Source organism: Mytilus edulis, chromosome 14 (assembly GCF_963676685.1).
Source record: "Mytilus edulis chromosome 14, xbMytEdul2.2, whole genome shotgun sequence".
Classification (NCBI taxonomy): Eukaryota; Metazoa; Mollusca; class Bivalvia; order Mytilida; family Mytilidae; genus Mytilus; species Mytilus edulis.
Window position 1 is genome coordinate 6906197 of NC_092357.1, and position 24357 is coordinate 6930553.

The following is a 24357-nucleotide window of genomic DNA, read 5'->3' on the forward strand; positions in this document are numbered from 1 at the left end:
ACTAAGATAAGCAACACCACGGGTGATCACCACCAGTTTGTTTGGTGGATTTCGTATTACTTAGTCTTCTATTATGTTTTGTGTACTATCGTTTTCTGTTCTCTGACTTTTTCAACCTTGGCGTTGTTTTTTCTTTTTGATGAGTATGAATGTCCCTATGGTATCTGTCGCTCCTTTTTAGAAAAAAAATTATAGATTTAATGCGACAGAACTGCTTTCTTGCTATACCTTTCTCATTGACGACCAATGCCATGAACATTTAAGGCAGGAATATACATAATATTCTGTATTAATTCTATATATTGTTCCTGTAATATATAATGTTAATAAAAGTAGTATTGGTTGCTTGAATTATTTATCCAAAAATAACCAAAGTGCAAAGTATAATTTGCACCATAAAGCGTCGAAAATTTGTTTAAAAGTTTGGATGCACTATTTATTGACATCACGATCAATTTGCTATTAAAATCCAGGAGAACTACTTTCAAAGATAATAACAAACTGTTTAACATTGATAACTAATTGTCTATATTAAATTACGGCCTGTTTCATTCCTTGTCATAAGACTATAACTATCAAAACCAAGGAGTAAGCAAAGACTAATGAAACCGGAAGACATTTACATCAACAGTTACAAATAATAGAAACAATATGCACTCTACTAAAAACCAAAAGTGAAATCAGGTGCTCTGACAGGGTAAGCATTTCCTGCACTGCATACGGCACCCGTCGTGTTATTTCTCTGTTCATTTCGGTAATGATGGATATTTATTATGACTCAGGAAGACTATCAGATATGATTTCTGACACACTTTTGTCATAATGGCAAATCAGCTCATGATGACGACCGTAACATTCCTTGAGTGATGACTTCTATTTGATTGATTCATAGCCCTGTCTTAGCAACTTTAGAGAAATCAGTATTCCTCGTTTAACAAAATCAACGTACTATGAGCTAGCTTTAGAGTAACTCATCAATTGAGACACATATGCTCCGCACAAGACTAACCAGTGACGCTCGGATGAAAAAAAATCAAGATCCAAAACAAGTTGAAGACCACTGGGGTCGAAAAGTTCCAAAAAGTTGTGATCAATACGGCTAGGTTTTTTTTGTCTGAGATAAGAACATCTTTATTATTTAGAATAATTCATACTTTTACAAACATTTTAAAAGTGGTTATCTCAGAAGAAATATTTTTAAGATAGCGTTGGAAATCTAAATAATTTTCTTACACTGAAAAACAAAACACCCCCAGTCCCTTTTTTAAGATAAATGGTGGATCCCTTATTCATTTTTTTCTATGTAAAGAAATGCCGGTACCAACGTTAATATTCTAATAAAAAATACATGAAATATATAAAAAAAAAATCATGTCTAATCTAAAGTTAAAATTCCTATCAACTCAAAAATACACGATTGAATCTATGAATACAAAGTGTCCACCGTGTCCGTGTAATACATGTTCAAATAAGTAGCAACTCTTGAAGAAAATCATTCAAATTATGTCACCAATTTTGGACGGTTAGCTGCAAATTAATTATATCGTGACACGTGTTTAATACTGACCAACCCTATTAGAGGTTGCACTTTGAAAATACAGCTGTTTCTCAAAACAGGCCTCTTTTGGGGAGATCTTGAATATTCATAGAAAATTAATTTTGTTTACATACTTGTTCCCTGTAATGCTCTCTGTGTTCCATCTCACAAAGACATAATTTGGGAATGTTACCAGTAAATAAACATGTGCAGATTGTTTACATTGAAATCTGTGATTCGATTTATTTCATTCGAGGTAGGGGTAGTTAAGAAAATTAGTGTTAGTTTAAACTCTGAGAAGTTCAGGGCATATAAACGTTGAAAATGTGCTGCACAGCCCTATATTTTGATCTTTGAAAAAAATTGTGGTGCATATGAACTTTCAATTCTAGAATAAGATTTTTTTCAAAACTTCATAGTAAAAGTGGTACAGTTTTAGCCGAAAAAAAGTTCCTATGGAAAATTTCAATATTTACAGAAATGCAACCTTGAGATATATATAAAGTCCTATAAACATGAAAATAAAGAAATCCCAAATGTATGCCTTTACATATCTCATAACAAGACAAAATCCATTTTCAATAACTTTTCGTTCACTAATGAAATAGGAAATCTATGTTTTTTTTTATAAATTCATTTTGATATATATTTCATATATATTGAGTTCGTATATGTGGGATCACACGTAAGTTTTTTTTATTATTTCTTAGAGATAATGTGTGGAATGGCCTATTTATTTTAAATGTATTTTACCCATCCTGTTTCCGTTTCTCCCCAAATAAAAACTAAACGTAAGCTTGCTTTGAAGTCATTTTTATTCAATACTTACTTGCGCAGTTATATTAAAAAAAAGTCTAAAATGTGAACACATATCTTTGACTTAACATGGTACTTTTTTAAACTTCAATTTTTTAAGAAGAAAAAAAATCTTAGCTGAAAGGAAGCAAACTACATTTACTGAATTATGACCATTTATGTGTCTAATCTGTTTGCTACCTCTTCTTAATGCAAAATGATCTACTTCTTTCTTGAAACGTCGAACAAGACAGATACAAAACACACATAACAAAAAAAATAAATAAAAAAAAAACCAAAAAAAAAACCAGGCCGATTACAAACTACCGTTAGTTGAAAAGTGTTTTGTGGCATGACAAAGTTCCCACTTTAATTGCAATGTTAATAATATAATAATAACATAGAAATGACAACATTACATGACAATTAAAATATTATAGAAAAGAAAGAAAGGTGCTTGAAAGTTCACCAGCAATTTACCAAAAGAAAAAATGAAGATACACAATTTATCGCGCAAATTCGTAAATATATTCAACGTGCAAAAATTCTGAATTCAATGGATCTCACGTTAAAATGCATTTCCATGGATAATCAAGGTGACAACTTGGATACTTACAAAAGTTAAAAAATAAAATCACAAAAATACTGAACTCCGAAGAAAACTCAAAACGGAAAATTTCTAATCAAATGGCAAAATCAAAAGGTAAAACGCATCAAACGAATGGATAATTACTGTCATACTAGTATTCCTGACGTGGTGCAGGCATTTTCCCATGTAGAAAAAGGTGGATTGAATCTGTGTTTTTTAGTTTCATTTACACTGCAACATTCGCTTCCATAAGCACTGTCTTTCTGTCCGTGCCACATAAGTAAACAATTATGACTCAGGAAATCGTTTTTCTAAGAACTTACATAAGTTGAAACCTTGACCACACACACTAACCATTTATTTTCAACAGTTTTGAAAGACCTCTAGGCCGGATGTGGACACACGACACTTAAAACAAAATGAAGAACAATGTGTCATGTTTTTGTGGGCAAACATAAATATATAGTTGATACTGAGTATGCGGGACTGATAAAAACAACAAGAAAGAACCTAATTGTAAAATGAGTGTGTTTGAATTTCCAAAAATTAAACAAATTCAGAGCAAAAATTTAAACACGATATTATTTAGTTCATTTTTAAACATACACTGTGTTTCTCAATATTATGAATTTTCCTTTAATTGCAAAACTTATTTAAATTGAATAAGTAGTGCATACATGTGCAATTGAGATATTTTTGAGAAGAATAATAATATCAATGGAAACAATATTAATGGCGATCTTTTTCCTAATGGAGATCAAGCTCTTTGATTAAAACTATTATGCAACAATTAAGAAATCAAGGTCATGTATTATATACATTATGTATGTTACATCTGTCAGTAGAAATACTGTACATAGGTTACATCTGTCAGTAGAAATACTGTACATAGGTTACATCTGTCAGTAGAAATACTGTACTCAGGTTACATCTGTCAGTAGATATACTGTACTTAGGTTACATCTGTCAGTAGATATACTGTACTCAGGTTACATCTGTCAGTAGATATACTGTACAAAGGTTACATCTGTCAGTAGAAATACTGTACTCAGGTTACATCTGTCAGTAGAAATACTGTACTCAGGTTACATCTGTCAGTAGATATACTGTACTCAAGTTATATCTGTCAGTAGATATACTGTAATCAGGTTATATCTGTCAGTAGATATACTGTACTCGGGTTACATCTGTCAGTAGATATACTGTACTTAGGTTACATCTGTCAGTAGATATACTGTACTCAGGTTACATCTGTCAGTAGATATAATGTACTCAGGTTACATCTGTCAGTAGATATAATGTACTCAGGTTACATCTGTCAGTAGATATACTGTACAAAGGTTACATCTGTCAGTAGATACACTGTACTCAGGTTACATCTGTCAGTAGATATACTGTACTCAGGTTACATCTGTCAGTAGATATAATGTACTCAGGTTACATCTGTCAGTAGATATAATGTACTCAGGTTACATCTGTCAGTAGATATACTGTACAAAGGTTACATCTGTCAGTAGATACACTGTACTCAGGTTACATCTGTCAGTAGATATACTGTACTCAGGTTACATCTGTCAGTAGATATACTGTACATAGGTTACATCTGTCAGTAGAAATACTGTACATAGGTTACATCTGTCAGTAGATATACTGTACAAAGGTTACATCTGTCAGTAGATACACTGTACTCAGGTTACATCTGTCAGTAGATATACTGTACTCAGGTTACATCTGTCAGTAGATATACTGTACTTAGGTTACATCTGTCAGTAGCTATGCTGTACTCAGGTTACATCTGTCAGTAGATATACTGTACATAGGTTACATCTGTCAGTAGATATACTGTACATAGGTTACATCTGTCAGTAGAAATACTGTACATAGGTTACATCTGTCAGTAGAAATACTGTACTCAGGTTACATCTGTCAGTAGATATACTGTTCTCAGGTTACATCTGTCAGTAGATATACTGTACTTAGGTTACATCTGTCAGTAGATATACTGTACATAGGTTACATCTGTCAGTAGAAATACTGTACATAGGTTACATCTGTCAGTAGATATACTGTACAAAGGTTACATCTGTCAGTAGATACACTGTACTCAGGTTACATCTGTCAGTAAATATACTGTACTCAAGTTACATCTGTTAGTAGATATACTGGTTATTTGTTTACCTAATCTTTAAATCAGTTCTTTGGGAATAGTGGTAGTGTACACATTGCAAACGTTAAACAACACATCAACCTAGTACAATGAAACTTTTGGAAATAACGTTGGGTGTTGATCGTTCTACTGAGTTTATTCTGCTAATGAACACATTTTGTCTTGCAAAGCTGAGTACTGAAAAACAACATTTTAACAATACGAAAAACAGAAAAATTATACCAAGCAGTTAAACATTGAAGATAGAAACAGCTACATTATCTATTGCTTGAAGTACCCTTTGCTGTATGTTGGGATCATGTTGCTTTGCCAGTTATGACAAGAAAACTAGACGGTGTATTTAAGGAGAATCTTCCTGCCCACAAAGTGAACTTACAGAAGATGCATTATTGATGAAGAAGTCCACATGTATCATTAGACAATTTTACGAAAACATATTGGCTGCTGTAGATTGTTCCTTTTAAAATTGTTACACGATGATGACTGCTGTACCCATAATTTTACCATTTTATTTATTATGCCAGCTTAGTTCACGCATCATTATAAATATAACGGAGTTTGATAAGACTGTCACCAAAATGAGAGGTTTAGCGCTATAAAACCAGGTTAAATCCACCATTTTCAACATTTGAAATTGCCTGTACCAAGTAAGGAATATGACAGTTCTTTTTGATGTATTTTGTCATTTGATTTTGCCATGTGATTAGGGACTTTCCGATTTGATTTTTCTCTGAGTTCAGTAAGTTAGTTTGTGTTTATACTTTTTGTAATATATTTAAAATTTATTAAAAATTCTACAAAAACCAAAACTCTCTGTAACCAGAATAGGATCTAAATATAAGCGTAAAACAATATGTATGTCTAAGTTTCTGTTGATAAAGCAACAAACACTGATTTGTCACACACTTGTTTTCTGAAGAATTTGAAATGTTACCTACAACAATATGTAAGAACAAATACCCTTAAACTTACGGATAAACCACAACAAGTAGAGCGGAATATAATGTAATTTCGATTCATTACAACGAGTTTCTTCTTTTATAAGTTTTATTTTGTCTGCCACCTTTCCTACAACATGATGGCTTGTAAAGTAGTAGAACTCAATCGGTTTAGATCCAAGACTAGTAGTCTCATTAGCACACATACCATATCTTCCTATATCTTGAAAAAGAAAATAATGTGGTAAAACATATTTTACGACTGATTTAAAAAAAAAATACAGTACAGTTTTCGTATGATCAAATATTTTTGATCGTTGCAATATATGAAGAGACAACTCTCTTGACCTTGCATTAATAAAGAAATAGTTGTGAATTTATCTAAAAGAGGGACGAAAGATACCAAAGGGACAGTCAAACTCATAAATCTAAAACAAACTGACAACGTCATGGCTAAAAATGAAAAAAACAAACAAACACCAGCACACACGACACAACATAGAAAACTAAAGAATAAACAACACAAACCCCACCAAAAAAAAAAACAAGGGGTTATCTCAGGTGCTCCGGATGGGTAAGCAGATCCTGCTCCACATGTGGTACCCGTCGTGTTGGTTATGTGATAATAAATCCGGTAAATAGTCTAATTCGGTAGGTCACATTCATGAAAGGGAAGGGGATTGTAGTAACGACGTAAGAAACATATCCGATATCATTTGTGAAACGGTTATTCCATAACGGTCAACCAACTCGTGATGGCGTCCGTAAAATGTACGAAGGGATGATTTCAACTTCACCATTTGAAACTCTTGGTTTAATAGCTTCCTTGTGAGCAGCAACCCTCTATCAAGTAAATCATGATAGGAAATGCAAGCACGGGAATATCGTATCAATTGAGAGATATATACCCATATTCAGGTGCTGCTGGAATGTTGCTACTTCGAAATGGAAAATTCACAATTGGAAAGCTGAAATCATCTCTTTTGTCGTAAAGTTTTGTTTTCAACCGACCCTCATTGTCAATTTCTAGATGTAAGTCAAGATATGAGGCCGACTTAACTGTATCTGTAGTATCCTTTATCTCTAGTTCGATTGGATAGATGCGTTCCACATAGTCACAAAATTTTGAATTATTCAGTGAAAGAACATCATCTATATAGCGAAAAGTAGAGTTAAAGGATATTGATAATCTTTCTTCCTAAGAAGTTCCTGCATGAAGTCTTATAATAATAAAGAAACAAGTTGACAAGTAGAGGGGTACAGTTTATTCCCATTGGAATGCCGACAGTCTGTTGAAAAATTTGTCCTCCGAACGTAATAAATATGTTGTCAATCTAATTTGTTTTGTAGCTAGAAAACAAGTACCGTGAACCGAATTTTTATATTCATTTTTTGACAGTACATATTTAGTAGGGTTTTAGTAGAGTTTTCTTCCCTAAATTCTATCGATAAGTTTTCTTCTATTTACAAAATGTATAATCTATACAAAAACCGACAATGCTGAACGTACTGTAGCTTGAAACGGCTTTGTGACCCATACTTTTTATAATATTTATGAAAAGCATGATATCATCTACTTTCAGGAATTTTGGTCCGTACTGCTCTTCAACTTCGTTATTTATTTGGCCCTTTTAATTTTTTGGATTCGAGCGTCACTAATGAGTCTTTTGTAGACAAAACTCGCGTCAGTTGTATATGCAAAATTAAGTCCTGGTATCTATGATGAGTTTCTCTTCATTTTGGCAGTATGCTAATTCAGACCCCTGATCTACCTGAATCTTAGTCATGTTGATTCCTAACTCTCAGTAGTCCGTACATCGGTGACGACAGGATTTATAGCAAACCATTCTTAAATTATCTGATTATGAATCAAGAAAAGCATTTCGAACGCATTTAATTTATAAAGTAATGTTTTCATTTTCAAAAAAGTTACAAATTATAAATCCTTGATATTGACACTGATGGACAACTCCAAACTATAATCTATAACAAACGAGATGATTTCAGTTTTCCCATTGTCAATTTCTCATTTCAAGGCATAAACATACTCTGTGCTCATCCTTTTGGGTGTACGTATCTTATTTGACATGATATTGACATGCACATTATACTTACTTTATTTACAGAAGGCTTCATACAGACAAACGACTTCAGTAAAATAATGCAGAAGAACGAAAGAAATCGATTTTTCTTATATTTAACGATCACCATCACTACTTGGTTGTTCATGGCGATCTGTTTGTGTCCAAGGTTAAGAGAAGCATGTTTCGCGGTCCTAAATATTTAGATATCAAAATAACCGCCTGCTGTTTAGATTAAAAAATTCTGTCCGATTCACCATTGTGCCGTAACACGTTGTTTGAGTGCGGATTTGCATGGAGGGTGAAGTATTGATATGAAATTACACACATCCGTTTGATACACCGATTAACCCTCCATTCACGCGATTCTGTCATTTTGATTTTATTTCATCTTTATTTGTATATTCTAAAATTTGATCATCGAAAAATCACGTGTGCTTCTAATTTATTAATAGTATCTAGTTTCTATTTAAACATTTTGCTGCTCAGAAAACTCTTCTATATAAGACTTTTCCTAGATTTTTTGCGAAATTTTAGATTCGACACAATGCCAGAACGAATGATTTAAGAACGAAAATAAATGCTACTATTTCAGTGATGACAAACAAAATTCTAAGGTTTGCACTTCTGTATTAGTTAATCAGATTAGTGCATGCATGTGTTATTAAGGTCGAAACAATTCATTCAGTTGCAGAAAAGGTACCTATATGGATATAAAATTCATTTTAGACATGCTTAATTCAAATATGTGACGTGCCATAGTCCACGAAAAATAGAAAGTATAGAATCTTTTAAGTCAAAACTACTTTTGTATGCTTTCTGTTGGCTGTTTTTACTAGTCTGCACCACTTCCGGTCAACATAACAATATTACATTTACAAGGTTTGATATCCTTAATGCGATGCAAATTTTTTTGTACATTTAAATGGATGTTTTAATTCAGGACTTTTGAATAATACAGAAAAAATTGAGTCCAGATTTTTTTTTTAGAAAAAAGGATTATTTTATTTTACTCAATGTTTTGAGAAACTGTAGAAGACTGGCACCTTAGAGTGGGAAGATAGATATCAATCTGAAGTGGGGATGGAAGTGTAAACTATATGAAAAAGACGAGCCAAACAGCTCCATCATAAAAAAGAAAAGAAAACAACAAACTAGAAAAAAGTCTTTAACTAAACAACACGATAAAAATAAACCGCATTTTTTTCAATCATCCCTGACGAAAGATAAAACAAATTAAATGCGCATCTGGTGCAGTAAATTTGATACTATTATTAATAAAAAAAAACCGCATGCAACGCGTGTAAAAATCGGATGATGAATCGTATAAATAGTGGATTTTTACGTTTAATTTCAGTCTGAGCAATTGACAGTCAAATAAATAAATCATCCGCATTACTAAATTCTTTTTCCTTTATACATGACGGAATTGCATAACTTTAAAATGAAAACACAGTTCCGTACAAAAGAAAAATAAGACCGTCCTGATATAATAAGATTTATTAAAAAATCATAAAACACATCATCGAAAGCTAAAAGAATTCAGAAGGAGGCTTAATTATTTTTTTTGTCAAGTTGATTACATTTAATGCCCCGACCACAAATAAAATATAATCAGAAAAGTTAAAATTTCAAAATAAGTACGAAGAGCATTTCGGACCAAAAATTGCGAAATGTTTTTCTAATAACAGCTAAGGTAATCCTGATGTTTCAAATCAATACACAAACTCCTGTCTTATTAGAAGACAGACAAAGGTAATAAAAATCCGGATACAATAATATTTAATATCCAGTGTAGTCCACTTGCGAAAGTTACTGCAGTATGCTTGTAGAAGTAATGTCTAGTTCTGAAATGGACTTTTTGAAGACAAAAGCAACTTTATGTATGTATGTGTAATGAAATTATAAACACTTAACATATTTAACATTTTGACAGCGGTATGCAACAATTCAAATATAAGATACCAACTTATCATTCTTAATTTATTATTCTATCAATTAAATTTTACAAACTGAAATGCCTTGTTCATTTAGATAAATGTCTGTATCAAGAGTGATGTTTTCGGCAAATGGATAGACTCTCACTCATTTTTCAAATCCTGTGTTTCCAAAAGTTTTGTCATATGTTTTAAGAGGTCGGATATTTGACCCCTTAATAGTCACTTACAACCTTCATGTCATTGGGATATATTTTTTTACACCAGGTTGCAAGCTACATTTATAGCCTACTGGCTAGGAGGCACAGACATAGAAAATGAAGGCGATTGGAGGTGGTCCACTAGTCAGACTGAGACCACCTTTACTGATTGGGGTGATGGACAACCAAGTCGGATGGAAATGAAAATTGCCTTCAAATGAAATATGAGTATGAATTGACCTGGAATGATGACCCATGTATCTACAGAAAGCGTTTTATCTGTGAAAAAAGTTAGAATTTTTTTCTTTTGTAGTTAACACAAAAACCAGATGTCAGATTATTTTGGGACGTAACCTACATTTTTTTAAGAAGATAATTTAAAATATTTTTTACCAAGACAATTTAAATACCATATTATGATCATTTTTTTTTAGCTAACCACGGTACATGTTCGGGCTTAAAGGCATTATATCAAGAGTTTTGAAAAAAACTTAAATTTGCAATATTACAAACAAAAATACTTTGAGCATTTAACTTTGTTTTTGTATTTGAATTTGCAAAATGAATTCATCTGTTCGAGAATTGAGACGGGTGGAAATGAACCTGTTCACTTTTTCAGAGTAACAAAGTTTTTGATTGGATTTGTGTTGCTATTCCTTTCGTTTAATTTGATATTTCTTTAATAACTGGTTGCCTTTCGCATTTCTTTTGGCCATTTTGTTGTCACTCCTATTCAAACTATGTATTTTGATTTGGTTCCGTTGTACATGTTTTAAATATATTTATTTCCCGTGCTCCTCAGCACAAGGTTATACTGAACTAAATCTGTACGTCCATTCAGAAAGTTGGTCCGTTTGTCCGCAACACAGTTTGTGTAGCCATTTTGCAAACAAATACATGTCATAGGATTTTTGCGTCTTCATGATATTCCATTTCTTGTGACGTGTTTTATTTCATTTGATGTTCTACTGCTTCGTCTTCTGTTTTTCAAAAGAATGTTTATCTTTAAATATTACGTACTTTTGATGAAAGGTATCATTCAGGCAATGCGCATTGGCAATTCTTCTTACAGGGTTGTTTAAGTGAATTGAAAACGAACAGATATATGAGACAAAGATGACAATTGCTAAAACTGAAATATATTTATGAACCAGTTGTGCTATATAATACAAATGTTATCCATCGATTCTGGAAATGATATTGAGATTGTGCTTACAATTATAATTATCATAATTATCTAACTGCACTCTTAAATTCTTGTTTTACTTTTAAAAATATAGATGTTTTTTGTATAGCTTTGAAAAATCAATCTTAATCAATCACCAGTGTAGTAGTCAGCATTTCTGTGTTGACATGAATGATCATTAATATATATAATTATAAATGAACAGTTTACTAAACTAAACATTTTTTCGAAATACTAAGGATGTTATTCTAAAATGAAGGTATGAGTTCCTTTGCTTATCTTTGATCACACATGCTATTTCAAATGATTTGTGTATGTCTGTACTGCCGAGAGTACACATGGTATGTAAATCAGAATGGTAAAAGTTTCATACAGGCAAAAAAACACCCGACCTCCACCATATTTCTTTTGACAAGATACATAGCTTTTAAATATGCTCGTCAACTTTGTACTTGTTTGACTTTAAACTTATTTTGATCTAATCGTCACTGATAAGTTTTATGTAAACAAAACACGCGTCTGGCGTATTAAATCATAATTCTGGTACCTTTGATAACAATTTTCACTGATGTAGGTGAAAACAGAATTAGCACGAGTGTTTGTATGGTTTGTTTTTGATTCATGTCATGCCATTTCTATCTTACCACTATGGTGCTCAAATTGACCAGAGTTAAACATTTAATTATCACGAAGTGTTTTGTGATGACATAAACCGAGCAAACAATTTGAGATGTACATCATTGGTACATATGTGCACTTGCATTTATGTCTCAACACATATTATCACAGTTAATGCATTGCTATCTTTCGGAAATAATAAATTCACAAACAGAAGGTAAATAAATTCATCTAAGATGAATCGTTTGACATTTTAAAAAGTGAAATAAGCTGCTTGTTAATTTAATGCGCGTTAGATTAACCTCAATAATCAATACCCACATTTATAAACACAAAAGCCAATAGATATAAGAAGATGTGGTATAAGTGCCAACTTTCCATCCAAGTCTGAATTTATAAAAGTAAACAATTATACGTCAAAGTACGGTCTTTAACACAGAGCTTTGACTCACACGAAACATCAAGCTATAAAGGGCGTAAAAAGTAACTAGTGTAAAACAATTCAAACGCGAAAACCAACGGTATCTCTATATAAAAAAAATGAGAAATGCAAACACTTATCAACCACATCAACAACGTTAACAGACAACAATTGAACATCAGGGTCCTGATTGAGGACAGGCACAAACAATTGCAGATGTTTGAAACGTTTAACTGGTACCAAACCTTCACCCTTATCTTAAATACAAGACTAAGTGTAACATCACAACATACCGTATTTTAAAAGTTATTACATAAAAGATAGCCTTCATAAATATTGTGAAGAGGCATATTTAAGCAGCGATGCCAATCAGGTGTGGATTCTGGAAAATTGTAAAGAGAGACTTTAATATTTTTAATCATCACCTTGACAACTTTGAAGTTATATGTGAACATTTGATTATTGTACACTTTACACTTGCATCATGCTCAATTGAAAGATTTACTACAAAACACAGATTTTCGCAAAAAGGATGAAAAGATAAATGTAGAAACATAACTTTTTGTTTTGGCCCATGACAAACTACCAAATATGTGTCATCAAAATGCCAGATTTTTGTTTTATAAATAACGCATTTGATGAGTTTGGTGGATTAATATTTCAGCAGACAGACGATATTGCAATAGTAACTAATCGTGCATCTCTACTAGCAGACTTGTTTTTGTACTTATATGAAGCTGAATTAATACAGAATCTTCTCAAGGGCAAAAAGAAAGTTATGTTGAATATGTTTTACAGGTATATTGATGATGTCATGTCACTAAAAAAACAACATTTCAATGAGAGCTTATATCTTGTATATTTCGATGAACTTTACAATTAATGTTAACAACGGAGGTATAAGATCTGCTCTATATCCTGATTTTTTCCTCTATATTGACACAGGAAAAACTAGAATCGATGACAAACGTGATAATTTTAATTTTCTAACAGTCAACTTAAATACGTTACGTTCGTGCATGTTCGCATTATATTGACTTCACTAAAAGGGATATGCTCCTTAAAAAAGTCCTCCTGGAAGAAAGTCTAAAATCGACACTACATACTTTTTACATTCACTATCAATAATTGGTTGATTTTTACGAATTGCTGGTGTATCAACTCACTAGCGACAAGTTTTTGCGATTAGAAACCAGTGTAATCGTCTGATCGATACTAGTATTTTTCCGAGAGTGGAATGGAATACCGGGTGATGTAGGGAAAGCAGGAAAAGCTTATCTTATCTTCGCATCCAATATCGCTCTTTGGATTTAATGCAGTTCTCTTAGTTTTTGTTTTTAACATAAATGTTGTCTCTACGAGATTAACACATCAACAAACAACAGTCTTCTTAATTCACAGGAAGGCAATTGACAACACTCCGTTATGTGACGACGTAAACTAGTTTTAAAGGGTAAATACAAAACAAAGTTAAAATATTTGTTTTAAAAAATCAATCAGTCATGAGGGAACCGTTCACATACTAGAACATTCAAAGCACCGCCACATGCTCTATATGCCCGTCTTTGCCATAAATCTGTAATGTAATGGGTGACGTTTGCAGCTGTCTGACTACTATATTTGTTTTCGTTTATTGAAGATGTATAATAGTTATCAATATTTAATAGGTATAAGCAAGGTGTTTGGTTTAGTTTCTGTTTTTCATGTTGTCATACCGGGGACTTTTATAGCTTATTTCACGGTATGTTTTTCATTAAAGGCCTGTAATTGTTCACATCTTTGTCTTTGGATACTTGTCTTATTGGCTATTATACAAAACGAATTTCATACAAGTGTTAAAAGTGTTCGTATTTAGGTTTAACAATTTTGCAAATGTAGAGCCAAAATGAAGAACTTCCAAGTCATTTAAAACATCTTAGTTTGATTGGCGCTGTAGAGGTACTGCGTCCGTGTGTACACAGCGCATCTTGAGCATTGTAAAGTAAAGTATCTCCGAAGAAGAAATTGAAAGAATCTAATATGAAAAATATTCTATAATTTCTCATAATAGCACAAGAATATTTCTCAGTGACGCTCATATCAAAATATTTATAAAGCCAAACAAGTACAAATTTGAAGAGCATTGAGGATCCGAAATTCCAAAAAGTTGAGCCAAATACGGCTTAGTTAATCTATGCCTGGGATAAGAAAATCCTTAGTTTTTCGAAAAATTCAATGTTTTGTAAACAGGGAAATTTATAAAAAAAAAATAACCAGATTATTGATATTCATGTCAACGCCAAAGTGTTGACTACTGGGCTGGTGATACCCTCGGGGACGAAACGTTCACCAGCAGTGTTATCGACCCAGTGGTGTAAATAGTTATCAAAGGTGCCAGGATTATAATTTAGTACCCCAGATGCCAGAAACATCAATTAATCTAGCAAACCCAACTGTATTATGTCATTCATGACCAATATAATTGATGATTTGTATGTACGTTATTCATAATCAAAACCAGGTGTACTATTAAAAGAGAGATATTCCTTCCAACTAGCTACAATTAACAATCTTACACGGGAAACCTCTTTAAAATTCTTGCAATGCATATACTATTGTTAATGTATTTAGTATATCGACATTGTTTTCAAAGGTGTTTTCTATCTGATATTAACACATTTTGCAGTCGTCAGATTGAGAAAAATAAATAGTGTATTGACCTAACAGAAAATTAGCGAAAAGAAAAGTCTACAAAAAACTACTAGTACAATGAAAAATATGTTGAAACACGCATATTCTACAAAAACCGAGGTCTATTCTTTTTAAGTAGGCAAATGTAAGTATATAAATATTAAATTAAACATTGTAAACTTGAATAAGAAATGTTAAAAAGTTGTCGTATTACGCTCAATTAAATTGATAAAAATAAGAAAGTGAAGTCAAATAATGTGTTAATTTTTCCCTTGTAGTTATCTAAGCATTCAGATATTTACGAAAACAATTTTGGACTAAAACTGCAGAACTCGGTTATAAGTTTTTCTATGCCTCTCGCATGTCCAAAACCTTCAACATTTTTCTTTATTGAAATTATGTTGATATTACATCTTTTGGTAGTTTGGGTTATTTCCAAATTTTCTTAACTCTGAATCGTTATGGTATAGAAACTATTCTATTTCTGGAGACCGTTTGTTTCCATCTGGAAGTTTTGTATGGTACTAACAGGTGCTCTTCATTGAATTTAATTATTTCTATGCTTAAGAACTATTTATTAACGAGTAGCAACTTTCAATGCAATAGAACGTTTCCATTTGATATTCTGTTTACTAATGATTTTTAAATTTATTTTTCGTATGATCATAATATTCGATTGTCTAAATTAAATATAGTTGTAACAATTAGAATGTATTATTTCATTTCCTTAGCCATTTACAAAATACATTGCCTGTGTTTTGTACATATTTGTAGAATAATATATAAATATTGACTCAAGACGTTAAATTGTTCATGACATGCACATTTTATAATTAGTTTTCATGATTTATCGGTAAAACTAAATATTTCAACAAAGACACTATAAACGAGTTCAATAAAGTTTTAATTAGGATTATACAATATTCGATCAAATTCTTTGTGTTTCTCACTTCTTACCATTTCTTTTTCATTGATAATTTCTTATTTTAAAAATTGGATTGCCTCATTTTTATTTTAAATGATCTAATTGATTTATAAACGTATTTATTATAAATGTATGATTTTATTGACTTTCTAAAACATGTAAAAATGCAATTACTATTTGTATGCACTTTATCGGTTTACAAGGTAACATGATAAAAGTATAACATGATAACTTAATTTTGTATAAAAATAAGAAGTAGTGGTATGCCTGTAAAGGGGAAACGAAAAATCACGGAGAAAATATAACTGGTCACCAATCAGAAAAAAACTATATCGTGTACTGACTGATTTATTCTTAGATGCATAATTTTTTTATCAAATGTTAGCGGCTTTGAACTAGCTCTAAGTAACTGCGAGTACTCTCAGATCTGTACTTAGTATCTTTTTATTGTGTGGATGTATAAGTACCCGGCCACGTACACTTGTGTTGTAGTATTTGTATTGTTATCCATCTGATGAGTTAAATCTTATTCAACCTGAGGAAGTTAACACTAAGTTTCATAATATCATCTTAATTTATAAACGGACAATTTTAGAACGGTTTGTGATAAGTCATATAAGAGAGACAAAAGATACCAGAGGGACAGTCAAACTCATAAATCGAAAATAATCTGACAACGCCTGGCTTAAAATGAAAGAAGACAACCAGACAAACAATAGAACACATGACACAACATAGAAAATTGGGAAATAAGCAACACGAACCCCACTCAAAACTTTGGGGTGATCTCAGATGCTCCGGATGGGTAAGCAGATCCTGCTCCACAACTGGTGATTGCGTCCGTAACATTAACGAAGGAATGATTCCAACTTCACCATTTGGAACTCTTGGTTTAAAAGCTTCCTTGTGAGCAGCAACCCTCTATCAAGAAAATCCTGAAAGGAAATGCAAGCACGGAAATATGGTATCAATTGGGAGATATATACAATGCATACAGGTGCTGCTGGAATGTTGCTATTTAGAAACGGAAAGTTCACAATTGGAAAGCTGAAATTATCTCTTTTGTCGTAAAGTTTTGTTTTAAACCAACCCTCATTGTCAATTTCTAGATGTAAGTAAAAATATGAGGCCGACTTAACTGTATCATGTGTATCGGTTGTATCCTTTATCACTAGTTCAATGGGATAGTTGCGTTCAACATAGTCACCAAATCTTGAATTATTTAGTGAAAGAACGTCAACTATATAGCGGAAAGTAGAGTTAAAGATATTACTAACTTCTTATCTTTCTTCCTAAGAAGTTCCTGTATGAAGCAAGCCTCATAATGATAAAGAAACAAGTCGGCAAGAAAAGGGGTACAATTCTTTCCCGTTGGAAATGCCGACAATTTGTTGTAAAATACGTCCTCAGAATAAATATGTTGTCAATCAAAAAATCAAGTATCTTGATAATGTCAGATGTAGAGTATTTTTTGTTTGAATCAGAGTGATCCTTCGCAAAGGATTTATCTCTCCATTTGACAAGATACTTGTATCTACGTTGACCATTCTTTTTTATGAATCAAAGCAATACCAACTCTTTCATTTTGTCTTTTAGTTTGGAATGTTGAATACTTGTGTAAAGTGTAGAAAAGTCAAAAGCTTTGTTACTATTGCAAAATGAAAGAGAGTTAGATTGTATGTACTCTTAAAGATCTTTGTAATATTTAAGTATCCACATTTGATACACGCCACATCTAGAATAGGAAGTTTCACAATAACTTTGAAGCCCGTCTTTGATTGCTGATTAAATAGATGTTAATAATTTAAAAAGAGGTTTCGTAGAACACTTGGAAGACCCAGCAAAATACCGTTGTTTTGAGGACAATTATGTGGTTTAGGTATCCAATACAGTGATGGAAGATCCAGTTCAACATCTTTGGTTAAAATTCTAGAGAAACATAGAACAGACCTAGGATTATCCAGGAGTTCCACTTTGGTAAGTGTCGTGAGGGTATATGCTGAGTTTCCAAGTGAAGTGTCAATACGTAGTTCGTTTCTCAAGCAGTTAATATAATGAGTTTAACACACAATAACGATATTATTTGGGGCTTTATCTGCGGGGACAACAACATACGTGTCATGGAGGTAGGATAAGTGTTTTGCAACCTTTAGGTCTTTAACGATTGACGTAGCATGGGCATTGATAGACCCATTCAGTTTCTTACTTCTGATTTGTATCAAGCACCGCCTTAATCCATTCAGAAAGAGTGTCTACATATCACTACCAGAGTACTATCTACTGAGTTCACCAACTCTCCGGAACTAATAGTCAACCATCATAAGTATCGACCAAGGGCAATACAAGCACTAGTAACCCGAATTTAACTTGAACGGACAAAAACGTGTTAACGCTTTTAAATGAGATTGATTGTTTATTGATAAAGATTGACAAAAATTAAAAATTATATTTAATTCATATCAATTCATATCAATTCATTTTAACGCCAGTCAAATAGATTTCTCTGCGGTGAATCAATTGAAATCAAGTTGCTGGTTAGTTGCGTTAAACTAATAGGCCACGCCCCCGTTAAACTATTTCAAACATCCATTAATTCGTTTTAAACATGGATGAGACCCGAGCTTTTTACAGGTAAATCACCCAAGCAAAACGACCTCGTTTTTTGTTTCAAACTTTAAATGCGTAGTCTTATTAAGTCACATGCTCCACAATTTAATTAAACGAACGTATAATACACGTGACATTTTCATATATAAGGCATCTAAATAAAAACATTAAAATATATATGCACGCGTGGTTTAAAATGTCAAACTAGGGAATCTGTTGAAAATAAAATAGTTAGATGGATAACATAAATGCACTAGATCTTTATCGCACATATATATGTGCGTTTCAAAAATTACTGAATGCTATGAAACCTCATGGCATGTAAGTAACATGTGGTCCTTTGCAACTATTTACGAAACTTTATGTATTCCTGTATATTTACCGTTTCTCTTTTCTCTTTTTATGTTTACTATATTGTACTCGTAAATCAAATGTAGACATGGAAACTACACAGCAATTATTTATTGTGTACATAATTTAAATCGATGTATCTTATATTTCCGGTAAGCAACAAATATTCATTCTCTTGCCGTATATTGATATACGGAAAAGCTTGTAATGAAAAACAAGGTTTTGATGAATTGAATAATAAAATTGATGAAGACAATGTTGACGTATGTTGAATATGATAAACAGAAAGTCATACCCAAAATTATAAATGAAGTAGCAGCCCAATGAACTTTTAAAACTGTGTTAAATTGTAATACCGGTCACTGGCCAAATCGGGCGTTAATTGTGGAAGAGAAGCAAATATCAAACAAAAATATTGTTCTTACGATTCTGTAAAAAGATTATTGTGCTGTCATGCACCCTGACGTACTTGTAATAAATGAACATATATATATGAGATAAATTTTAGTCTGCGATAACGATGGGTAAGTTGATTTAAGTTTAACGACCTAGACTGGCTATTTATCGGCATAATCTCACGTTTTTTAATGTTTGAAAAGAAAACATATATTTACGTTTCGGGCATTAAATATAAGTCTACTTACCAAATTGAAATGAACATAAACATTGTTAAAAAAAAATGGAAAAGAAACATTCTGCATTGTTGTTTTCATATAATTTTATTTCCTATATATTTGAGCGGAAATTTCTAAGTTAAAACTGATTGTAGTATAGATGAAATATTTCATCTAGGTGCTCTCGTTGAAGTTCGCGTTACATATTAAAATTTCATTGATCGGAACGTTTGCAAACTTTCAATCCAATACACAATATAGAGTCCAGTTCGGCAAAAAAAATCAAATTAAGGCTCTACTTTGTCCGATTAAACAAACAGAATTTAGAAAAATAACACTTTTACGATTCTTTCAACCACGACCAAAATATCTATCTTTTTTTTCCGCTGAAAATCATTACTATTGATATTAGAACAAGTCAAAAGTTGCCGGAGCCGGTTGATTTATGATGCATACGAAACTTTAATAATTAATTATACGGTATGTATTTTTCCAAATAACTACTATATCCGATAAAAATCGAAAAATAAATTATCGGTTAAAACTTCCGATTTTTCTATGAGACAAACATTATCCTTATATGAGTCAAATTTGCAATATAGATTCATAATGGACAAACCATATCCTCATGTTTTTTTTATGCAACACTAGTAAGCATAGTTAGTCTGTTCTCGCTTCAAACCAAGCCATCATAAATACACCAGAGATGACTAAAATGAAAGTCTTTTCGCTCATTGAGATTTTTTGGTAGGTATTAAGCTTCAATTCGACCATTAATTACCGTAAATTTTCGATTTTTGCAAAATTACGAAAAATATGTTATAATCCTTGACCTTCCCGAAGCTTATACTTCGTTTAGTCGATTGTATGAAAGTTTTTTTTTAAGAAACCGGTCTTTTACTGCAAAAAAAAAAAAAACAAAAAAAGATAAAAGCGATTTTTGTTTGAAGTAACGAATCTCATTTTTACTAAAAAAATGAAAGTTTTCGTGTTTTAGGTTGTGCTGAAGCAAACGTAAAAGTTGAAATAAAAATTACACTCCGAGATAACACTAAAGACATTTCGCTAGCACACATGGGACTAGATTTATTAATTGTTCATTTGCAAGTCAAAATTAATAATCATGCAAAACAAATGATAAAACTTCCCAATTTAAAATTGAGAAAAAACCGACAGGAAACCAAAGTACAAAGGTACGGCATTTATTTAATTAAAGAACCTTAGTGAGCACGCTCACATACCCCACGTCCCCACATTGTCATTAGAGAAATTAATTAAGTATAAGAAAAAAAAATTGTATAAGAAAAAATATTGAATAATAATTTCCTGTCAATATACATAGTATGTCCTTATTATCTACAAAGTTTCATGAAATTCTGTTGTGTGGTTTGAGAGGAGTTGCGATGACAAACTGTTGCAGTAGTACATTACAGTAAATAAGTTCAAAGGGGCGTAACTCCTAGAAAAAAAATTGAATCGCAATTTCCCGTCGATATGCACAACTACATAGTATGTCCTTATTATCTGAAAAGGTTTCGTGAAATTCTGTTATGTGGTTTGAGAGGAGTTGCGATGACAAACTGTTGCAGTAGTACATTAAAGTAAATAAGTTCAAAGGGGCGTAACTCCTAGAAAAAAAATTGAATCGCAATTTCCCGTCGATATGCACAACTACATAGTATGTCCTTATTATCTGAAAAGGTTTCATGAAATTCTGTTGTGTGGTTTTAGATGAGTTGCGATGACAAACTGTTGCAGTAGTACATTAAAGTAAATAAGTTCAAAGGGGCGTAACTCCTAGAAAAAAAATTGAATCGCAATTTCCCGTCGATATGCACAACTACATAGTATGTCCTTATTATCTGAAAAGGTTTCGTGAAATTCTGTTGTGTGGTTTGAGAGGAGTTGCGATGACAAACTGTTGCAGTAGTACATTAAAGTAAATAAGTTCAAAGGGGCGTAACTCCTAGAAAAAAAATTGAATCGCAATTTCCCGTCGATATGCACAACTACATAGTATGTCCTTATTATCTGAAAAGGTTTCGTGAAATTCTGTTGTGTGGTTTGAGAGGAGTTGCGATGACAAGAAACAGGACTGACGGACTGACGGACGGACGGACTGACGGACGGACGGACGGACGGACGGACGGACGGACGGACGACGGATGGACGGACGGACGGACGGACGGGTCAAAAACATTATACCCTCCGCAACTTCGTTGCGTGGGGTATAAAAACAATCTCCATCCAACTTCAAAATGTGAGGTAAATCGATTAGCTTACGCTAGCCAAGCAACCAACAGACAAAATAAATCTTGACTCTCCGATCAAGACTATCTATAGACACGGAATAAAAAATAACGGAAAATAATAGCATGTTAAAAAGGTTACAAACACACTTATACAAACATGAAGCAGCTGTTTTTTTACTGAACTGGTCAGTGGTAATACAAAACTAGGGTTTCAAAAAGATGAAGAAAAAGAAAAAGACATTTAAACATGCTAAAGTTTCTGAAAAACCAAATCAGACATAGTGTTTAACTGAAATTGAAAAAAAAGGATCATGATAGTCTATAATATGTAAACATTTATTTCAGAAAGCCAACAACAAAATGAAAGGAAACTATGTATTGCTTAAAAACATTGACCAGGGCCGTAACAGCCTCATGTTTGAAATTTTAAAACAAAGTCACAGTACAAAGGCTTGTCTTCATATCAAATTGTTTTCACGGCGAATGTCTTGCAAGAAGCAAACTCCCATTACTCCGATGTCGCCCCTGCTTAATTTTGCGTGATCCATGCATTCCCTATTTCCATTCTCAATTTTATGTTTCTGAATTACTTGTCTTTTGTTCATTTACTTCCCTACTAAATGTCTATAGTCTAAGTGTTAATTTTCATTTGTAAATGTCTGGTTTCGCAATAATGCATGTCCACCAATATCCAGACATTGTGCGAAAAAATATAGTTTAGAAGATATTATTCTATGCTGAATACAGAAAACATATAGTCGTTTCTTCATGAAGATTTGAACTCTAACATTAAAGAGAACCAAACTGGCTGTCCTTTTTGAGTATTTCCATCTGGTGTCTTACATTTAAGGGTTTAACTAGTATTAACATGATTAAGTCGTGTCAACTTACTGTCAAGACAGACGCCTTTATAGAAAATAAAGGAATATGGGGTAAACATACACGGGACCTAATCGAACACAAAGTCAGAGCTTAACAAAAATACAAATTATCAATGGTCAGCGTTTTTATTCCTGTTCATCTTTATAGTCGCTAGAGGGTCTTCAACGATGAAAGAATCTGAGAGTACTTAAGTTTCTGATAGCTAGTTCACACTGTTACGTTTGGAGTCTTCCTGTCCGTCATCCCGCAATCTGATAATTTGATTATCTGTCTCAGGACCTGCGCATATATAAAATACTTGCCACTGAACATTGAACCAAGTAAAATCAATACACATCGTTTCATATATAAAAATCAATCTGCAGATGATTATGCATTTCTTAGTTGGTTAGATTCCCTTTTGTGGGAGTTGAACACTTTGCGGGACAATTTTCTTCTCATGGGAAGATATATTTTTCCCATGGGAATATTAGTTTTTTCTTTTCTTTTTTTTTTCAGAATTTGTAAAAGTGCTATGAAATATCGAAATGGACTGACAATCATGTACTAGTAACCAATGACTGGAACAATATAACAGGCATTTCAATAAATTAAAAGTATTTCTATCATACTTTTACACTCAAAAGTCTTTTTATATCGTTGAATGATTGATAGAAATTCTACCGTTCAGCGAATGATTTTACAATTTGAATCTTTCACCTTTGTTTTCGGTCAATATCATCGTGCATTTCATGTAATAGTGTTCGCTGAACTGTCACGTATCAGATATAACCTTTTAATTTCGTGAATTTACATCATAATTATTATGAATGTAATTATTCTTTTTCGTCTACGTAACTCGATATGCGTGTTTTTCGCCACTACAAAGATGAGCACGAACTTTTTTTGTTCAAATTCCCTAATCATGCTTATGCAATGTTGTAACTCGTCTACACAAAAATCTTTTATTTCAATTCATTTTTGGTCTTTTCTAGATCTTTTATAACCTCTCAGGTAATTTTCAAAGAAAATCCAGAGTTTTCGGCATTTACAAGGACGCGTACGGATGAGGATTAAATATAATCTTTTTGTGATATATTCACTTGTACTTTACCCGTAGGCTGTCTTCGTGTACTGCAATTTATGGTTTACATGTTTAAAGGAATACGAATACTTTATTTCTCATAAAACTTCAATTATTAGTTATCAAGAACATACATACACATAACTATAAGGTAAAATTAGTACATGCATGTGTAAACGATACAATTAAATTAGCTTGGAGGACTGACTTTCACATTTATAACTTTTACATAGTTTTTCTAATATTACAATATTTGATGAGTTTAACTGTTGATCAGCTTTAAAGATATAAGGGTTTGACTAACAGTAGTTCCTTAAACATTTCCTTCTTTTTCTATAGTTTATATGTTCTACAATTCATAATGTAATGATACTCATCATCAATGTTGTTTGTGTCACAGAGACGACATATTCTGTCTTCTCTGTGTAAATCCTGAAACCTTCTGGACTCAATCGGCAACTACCACATCTATATCTGCGTAATATATGAATTTAGAAATGTAAAAAGGAGTTTTTTAATTGATA